This window comes from Geotrypetes seraphini, chromosome 19, assembly GCF_902459505.1.
Source record: "Geotrypetes seraphini chromosome 19, aGeoSer1.1, whole genome shotgun sequence".
NCBI classification, from domain to species: Eukaryota; Metazoa; Chordata; class Amphibia; order Gymnophiona; family Dermophiidae; genus Geotrypetes; species Geotrypetes seraphini.
In genome coordinates this window covers 7,128,608-7,137,456 of record NC_047102.1, presented here as the reverse complement: position 1 = coordinate 7,137,456, position 8,849 = coordinate 7,128,608, and positions in this window count along the sequence as shown.

Sequence of the window (8,849 nt, the reverse complement as noted above, 5' to 3'; positions counted from 1 at the left end):
TCACAATCATGTCATAGTTAGTACCCAATAACTCTAGATATTCAATTTCCAATCCATTCCTATCAAATATCCTTGGAAGAGTGAGGGGATGAGTGAAAAGTTTCTAGAATATTCTCCATCCATACCTAAAAAAAAAAAACAAATATCCACAGTTTGGGTCTAGTTATGACATCACTATTCCTTATATTTAAACTTTCAGGAACAGGATTTAAAACAAATTAGTTTATCACAGAAGGAAAGAGACGAATATACATCTGTGTTTTTCAAATACATGTACTCTTCAGGAGTTTTTGAATATGAGACTCCTTTAAATACCAGCACAAATAAATAAACCAGCAAACCAACTGTTATGAGTCAAGAACATTAAATAATAAACATGAATGGACCTTGGGCTGCATCTTACCTGTAAAGTCCAATTTGGGACATGCAGCAGAATAAAACAGCAATTAACGTATATTATGCAGCATGTGAATTCGTCTTGCCCCGGCTAATTACCTGGTGTTACACAGCATCCCGTGGCTCATCAAGTCATTTGACCTTAATTATTCCTTCTGAATAATGTTTAATTTGTGACTAATCGTCTCTGTGGCTAATTAGGGCACTGCCCCTGACCCAGAAGGCAGTCTGCGAAAAGCGATTAGTCACCTCATGGTGTGTATTTATCCATGACGGGTTCTTGCAAAAGCATCTCTTCCACTCTGAGGCCTTCAGACATTTGGAGACAAAGATGGCACTGAAGCAAAGCACTAGCAGAGGGACCTGGAAATCGATCAGCGGCAGGATTTTACCTGCTTATCCGTGAAAGCAGAATGGAAGAAAGAGACATTTTCACCCAAGTCCAGTTTTCTTTTGCTTTGAGCTTTCCTATTACGCTAGAGCCGGGGGTCTCCAAACGTTTCGCCACGACGGCCACATTGGGTATTTCAGCACATTTCAGGGGGCCGTAGTGGAAAAAAAAAAGATCAATAACTCTAGATATATCAAGTTTATCAAGTTTCAAGTTTATTAAAAATTTGATTAATCGCTTAATCCACATTCTAAGCGATGTACATATTATTAAAATTACAATAAAAGGGGAATAATACACTGATTAAAACTGAACATATTATTGACAAAAAAATACTTTTGACAAAAACGAAACAAAACAAAACAAAACAAAACATGATACATGAGGAAAAGCATGGGTAAAAGTTACAATATATTTTAAAGATAGAAAAACAAGTAGGGAAAATACATAAGGAAAAGGAAAAGGCTGAATATTTCAGTAAAAGATTAGAGATAAAAGAATTATTATTAATTCGTGTAGAAATGATTAAGTAGAAAAGGCATCTTTAAAGAGAAAACTCTTCAGCTTACCTTTGAATTTTTCTATGTTTGTTTCTTCCCTTAGATAGATAGGGAGAGAATTCCAGATTTGGGGTGCTGAAACAGAAAAGATAACTTGTCGTCGAGTATTTATGAATTTAAGAGAGGGGACCGATAGCAGATGTTGTTCTGTAGATCTTAATATTCGATTAGTAGTATATGGAATCAAATATTTGTGAATGAATGCTGGGGTTTTGAAAAGAAGAGTTTTATATGTAAGCAGGCATATTTTATAAGTTACACGATGTGTGACTGGGAGCCAATGGGCTTCCCTAAGAAGAGGTGTCACATGGTCGAATTTCCTTGCTTTAGTGATCAATTTTATAGATGTGTTTTGAATAATCTGAAGGCGTTTAAGTTCCTTTTGAGCAATACCATTATATAAAGAGTTACAATAGTCTATCTTAGATAAAACGAAAGAATGGATAAGAATTTTAAGAGACTTTTCACAAAGAAATTGAGAAATAGAACGAATTTGTCTGAGCCTAAAAAAAGATAACTTGACAACACTGCTGATATGATCATGAAAAGTGAGTTTATTATCAAATATAATTCCTAAGATTTTTATTTTTTTGACTTCTTGTAACGGAATGCCCTTGATAGTGATTGGGGAATTAAGACTTAAATTATCTTTCCAGGGAAAGAGCATTATATTTGATTTATTTATGTTCAACGCAAGTCGATTGATATTTAACCAATCTGATATTTTTTCTAGTTTCATGGTTATTGTTGAAATGTCCAAAGGGTTATTAGTATCAATGGGATGTAATAATTGAATGTCATCGGCATAAGCAAAGACATTAAAACCGATGGACTGACACAGGGTAAGGAGTGGTGCAAGAAAGATATTGAATAGTAGCAGAAAATTTTATAAACTAATTATAGAGTATGTGAAATTAAGGGCTCCTTTTGTCTAAGGTGCAATAGCGTTTTTAGCGCACGCAGGATTTTAGTGCGTGCTAAACCCGCGCTACGCTTCTAGAACTAACGCCCGCTCAACGCGGCAATTCAACGTTCGCTGTTCTGTGCGTGAAAGCCCTAACACCCCTTTGTAAAAGGAGCCCTAAATTATCATATATTAACGATGACGAACACTACCAGCAAATTCTCATATTTTCAGCACCAATTATAATAAAACCATGAATGTGAATGATGGAACTGTTTTCGTGTTTTTAAAATCGTATTTAGACTGAGGTTCAAATTTTGAAACGCCAATTACAAGCAGCGACTTCAAATGCTCACCAGATCAATTGGCCCTGGTTTTTTTTTTTTTTTTTTTTGACTTGATATATTTCATTCGGGAAAAAGTTTGATCGCAACGATACGATGTCCCAAAAATGGAGATGGATTTGCAAGCAAATTTCTTCAAACTTGGAAACCGCTCAGAGTTCAAAAATTTATAAAAATCGATCAAGTGTATTTATCTTGAATATGTTCATTTGCCCGAAGTTCAATCGTTTCTATTTGAATTTGACGTGGGACATCAGCAAATCACTGCAAGAATGCTTATGGGCAATTAACCGTAACGACTGCTAACGAACTTCCTGATTCAATGTAAAGATTAGTCACAGCGCCAGAGCTACCTACAACGCCGCGAATTGACACTGTCGGTCGAGGACGAACAAGTACAAAGAAATACCGCGAAGTATACAATTATGATTCAGTATTAAATAAAGTTGTATATAATATTACTATTAACATAATATGGAATAGTAATATATTTTGAACACAATGTTAATGAATGCATTTGAAATCTATCAACACCCTGTGTTTATTTTTTTTTTGGGGGGGGGTTTGGTGGATTCTCGTTGGAAAATTAGTCCAATTGGTGCATTTCCGCACAATTGTTCCACGGACCAGATAAAATCATATCGCAGGCTGAATGTGGCCCGTGGGCTGTACATACATCCGGTGCATATTTAAACTGCTCCTATGCACAAACTTCCTGTCATTGCTGTGCACACGTACACACTCGTATGCACATAGGCCCATATTCTATAAACACCACCTTAAATTAGGCATCTAAGTTAAGTGCAAAATGCTCCTTAAAAAACATCAATAGCATGTAAAAGAAAAAATGTAGCCACCACCTGTATCATGGCTACAGAGGTGCTTTACGATGCCTAATGCCATTGTGGCCTTAGGGCATCGTCAAGTGCCTCCGTCGCCATGATTCACACGGAAGTCAGACGCCGGAAAAGTAGGTCCTTGAAAACCCTAGCCTCCATTTCAGGCACCTACCTTTCACCAAGCTGCGATCAGCAGCTGTTCCTTTGGCGGACGACAACAGCGCCATATATAGAATCCGAGCCCTACATCCTGTGCGCATTTACCCTGCTGCTATGCACATATAGGGTTGCCAGATTTTTCTACTACAGTAAAATCCGGACCCCCCTAGCCCCGCTCCCCCCAGGCCCGTCCAGTTCCACCCATCCCCACGCCAATCCTGCCCTAACCTTGCCCCCCACTGCCTGCTCTCATCGGGCAGGAGGAAATCTGCTTATGCGTGATGTCATTGCATGGCATCCGTGTATATTGGGATTTCCTCCCGCCCGACACAATTTAGAGGAGGCTTTTCAAAACCCAGACAAGGTGACGGGTTTTGAAAAGCCGCCCGAACCCCTGGCCATGTTCTTGAAAAGCACCTGTCCGGGGAAATCCCGATGTCTGGTAACCCTAATTTCTCCAGCTTATCTTCTCTGTAGAACAGCTGCATAGCCAGATCTTAAACTTTGGGTGAGCCAAAGCCCATGGGGCACAAACCTTTATCTCACGCCCCATTAACTGTCCCTGCTCTTTTCTCTGTGTCTCCCCCCCCTCCCGCACCCCCTACGTGCAACTCCCAAGTGATTGAAAATATAATATTGAAGCACCCCCCCCCCCCCCCCCCCTATTGGCAGCAATGCAGTTGGAGGACACCTGCCCAGGATAGATGTAATAGTGGTTTGGTTATATGGGTGTATAGGTTGAGGTGTCCTGAATTTCTCTGCATATGGGGCATACGGGGTGAATTCTTGACCTCACAAGGTTACCTCTTCCTACACCCTAGGATATGGAAAGCCTCAGGAACCATGGGGTTAATATTTTTTTATTTTTTTTTCAGATTGCCACACAGTATTTGTGTCTGAGTCCAAACAAGTTTTTCAAGCCTCTGTGGTCACCCCAGCCTCGTGCCCCGTCACCCGGCTGGGTGACTTCTGTGTCTGCCAACGTGCGCTGCCAAGTAGACAGTTACTGCCAGGCACATGTGTTTGCTAAAGGCAACTGAGCAGCTTCTTTGGCCGCCTGAGCCGTCCTGAAGTCAAGTCTTATTTAGCAAGTGTCACGGTGACGGTGCGGAGATGCAAGGAAGAGTCTCGGCCCCTCAGGGACAGGCTTGTGCCAGTTCTTGGGACTAAAAAAGAACCCTGCCCGTTTCTGTACTTCAGCCGGAGCTACATTGTTCCACTCGGGTGCCTATAACAGGGATACTGAGCGCCAATCCCCTTTTCCATTGTAATCCTCATTTTATTTTAAAAATTTCTATACCGTTTATAGCTAAACAGTTCACAAAGCTACATAGATAATTTCGAAACAAAATCATCCTAACACAAACATACAAATAGTCCTTAAAGTCATCTTTAACCAGCATTATTACAAATTAAAACTCTAAGAAAAAGATCATGAGCAATTCATCAGCTTTTACCGTAATTTCCTAAACAGACCCTTTTCACAACAATTTCGTATTTGTCCCACCAGGGAGTTCCATTTTTTAACTCCTGCACAGCAGAAAGTCATTTTGCCATTCTCAACAAGCCTTGGGTTTACATTCATCTTCAGTAAAGCTGATCTGTTTGGTGTATAACTGGCCATGTTGGTTTTAAACAATTCTGGAATGTTTCCATATAAGAATTGATGGCAGATCATTACTGCTTGATAGAAATGACCAGTGGGCACCATCTTGGTGAGGGCACAGGCACTGGTTCTCCTCTCCACCCCCCTTCCCCCCCCCCCCCCGCCACTGCCACGCATGCTCGCTGCCTCCCTTCCCCCATACATCTGTAACATTCCTGGTGCCAAGCTCAGCACTTCCTCTGACATCACTTCCTGGACCCGCACTTAGGAAGTGATGTCAGAAGAAGAGCTGACGCGAGCAGCAGGTTGGGATTGCTGCTCATGCTGCAAACGTTAACGAGGCACGGGGGAAGGGAAGAGCTGCACACACACGGCAGGGGGGGGCAGGGAAGGAGCGGATGGGGGGACGCCTCTCACCCTAGCTAAGCCACTGGGTGCAGGGGACAGCACGAGTGTGGCATGAAGGCAATGGAAGGAGAGGGGGTTGTAGAGGAGGGCGCAGAAGGGGTGCCACCGCCCCGAGTGCTCCCACCCTCACTCCCTAAGTGATCACCCCACTCCTGAAGAATGACCTGAAAAATGTGCTGCCTTTATAGAAGACCAACAAAATAGCAAAAATATGTCATTATTTTTATTGATTTAAGTTACTCTGTAGCAGTAGTCCCTCCCCCACCTCCCTGCCCCGCTCACACCCCCTTTCCCTGTTCCCATTATTTTAGTATTGTTCATCGCCTTGAATATATGATTTGGCGATTAATCAAATTTTTAATAAACTTGACCCTTAGGGCCTCTTCGATCCAACTGCGTTGAATGGCCCGCGCTGCTCCCGACGCTCTATGAATAATTCCCCCTTTCCTTCTGCCCCCCCCGATCTGAAATTCTTTCTCCATTCCCCTCTCTCTGTCCTCATCTCTTAGGCATTGGTGGCATGAGGCGTTATGACATTACAATCTCAGCTCTGGAATGTTGCTCCTCTTTGGGTTTCTGTCTGGAACTTGGGACCTGGGTTGGCCACTGTTGGAAACAGGATACTGGGCTTGATGGATCTTCAGTCTGTCCCAGTATGGCAGCTCTTATGTTCCTATGTGAACCTAGGACAATGAAGCCATTGTGACATCACTGCTGAGGTTGGCTCTTAGGCATTGGTGGAATGAAGCATTATGACATCACAATCTCAGCTCTGGAATGTTGCTCCTCTTTAGGTTTCTATCTGGAACTTGGGACCTGGGTTGGCCACTGTTGGAAACAGGATGCTGGACTTGATGGACCTTCAGTCTGCCCCAGTATGGTAATTCTTATGTTCTTGCTTTTTTCAGCACTACAATTTGAGTGTTGTTGTTTTTTTTTAATTTATTTATTTATTTTACAGAATTCAGCCCACAGTGTCTGTGTTATATAAAAATAACAGATGTTTTTATCTTCTAAATGCTACCAATATGCACAAAACAGTAGAGCCAGGATCATTTCATGAAGGGTAAAAACTGCCTCTCTGTAATATATTTTTATAGCTCTGTGCCCCTAGGGCAGGAAAGTCTAACCCTTCCGCTGAAGAGACAATGTGGCCACTTTTCCCTCCACCTTGGTCTTATCATTGCTTTGTTCTGTTCATTGGTGAGTTTTCGTGCTCTTATCGTTCAAGTGATCTGATCAGCCAGATGTATAGACAAGACGCTCATGCAAATTACAGCTCAGGAGTTCAATAAAAATTTAACAAACAAAACTCCCTATGCAAACGTTTGCGGCTAATGATGACTAATAAGGGCCGGGCCATCAAGACAGAATTCATCTCACTGGCTGGAAAGGGGGGGGGGGGGGAGGTAGGGACAAGTTGCACAATTTAGTCGGCAGCATGAAGAGTTTCACCTTTCCAAAATCCATTCATTTGTGATATATCATTATTTACAAGACAATAATCAAATAAGGGTATGTGAAACATAAAGGCACGAAAAGAAAGGGTTGGAAAAAAAATGAAACAAGAAAATAAAGATACAACGGGGTCCTTTTACTAAGGCGGGTTAGACGATTTAGCGCACGCTAACCGACTGAGTGCGTGCTAATTAATTTAACGGGCACTAAAGATTAGCTAAGGCACCCATAGACTATAACGGACGCCTTAGCATTTAGCGTGTGCTAAATCGATTATTGTAGCATCGCCCATCTGGCAATCTCCCAGAAGAACATGCAGAGACTGCAACTGGTACAAAATGCGGCGGTCAGGTTGATCTTTGGGTTGAAGAAGTCCGATGACATAACCCCTTCCTACCAACTCCTACACTGGTTGCCGATGGAGGCACGTGCGAAGTTCAAGCTGGTACTATCCGGTCTAGCCCCTAAATATATAACTGACCTCTTCTCCTTCTCAACCAACAGATATAAGAGAAGTTCGTCTCCCCATCGGTTAGAGGATGTAAATTTAAAAGACACCATCAACATCTTCTATCTTATCAAGCAGCCTTATGGGGCAAAGACCTGGAAAAACTAATTATACACACAAATAACTATGGTGAATTTAGGAAACACATAAAAACATACCTGTTCTTGAAGTACCTAGGTAACGAATCTGTACAATCTCTCCCATAACAACTGATTCCTTAAACTGTTAGCCACTAATCGTGACATATGATCAAGAAACTGTTTTATTTTACTTTTGTGATTATGATAAACACACCGAGGGCCTCAAAATAGTACCTAGTGGGCTGTGAGTTTGAGACCACTGCACTAGCGTGTCTTTGTAAAAGGGGGGAACATGCCCAGTTCTTCCAAAGTAGTAGTTTGGACATTTTAAATGACTGTTTTTTTGCCGTTCCCACTTTAAAACCAAAACTGAAATTTGGTCGGCCTCTAAAGCTAATTGAAATATTAGTTTTGGCCCTGGCACCAATCCCCTGTGCTTGGTGCTCAGGGCCGGTGCCAAATGGTAAGTCAGGTTAGCTCAATAAGAGAAAGGGGGGGTGTTAAAACGCCTCCTCTGAGAGTACAGCTTGGAGGTCCTCCTTGGTTCCCAGCTGTAGAGAGCAGAGAGATGTTGCTGCCAGTTCTCTGGCGCTCCTCTGCTTTTTCGTCCTCCCACTGTGGTGCGCAGGAGGGCACCCATTTATTGGCTTCAGAGAGTACTTGATCCTGCCCATTGAAAATAGTGCTGCAAATCCCATAATGCAACAGGACGAGGAGGTCAGAAATCCAGGGCTGTCCAGTCCTCAGACTGGAACTGGATAACTTGGCATCTCTGGATTGAGCATATTAAATACTAGACAAGGCAGACTGAGACTGGTACCCAGGGCCGGATTTTCCTATAGGCTAAATAGGCTTCAGCCTAGGGCCTCAAGATCAAGAGGGGCCTACATTCAAATTGTTAGCAAAATTAAAATTACACTATTCTAAAAACAGTGAACACTAAAACACTGAACCGAAAATAAGGAGAAATTCTACGCTTCGGGATCGAGGAGGATCGGGGAGGGAAAGACGTCAGTCCGGAAACAGCTGGGCAAAGCCCAGCCCCATGGGGAGAGAGGCAAAACATGGATCCGTCAGGACAGGGCGGCCCAGACTGGCATGGGGGGTGGGGTGGGGGGTTTCAGTGGAAGAGGGATGGGAGGCAGGCAGGCTGGCATCGGAGGGGGGGATGGGGGGGTTTAATGGAAGGCAGGCAG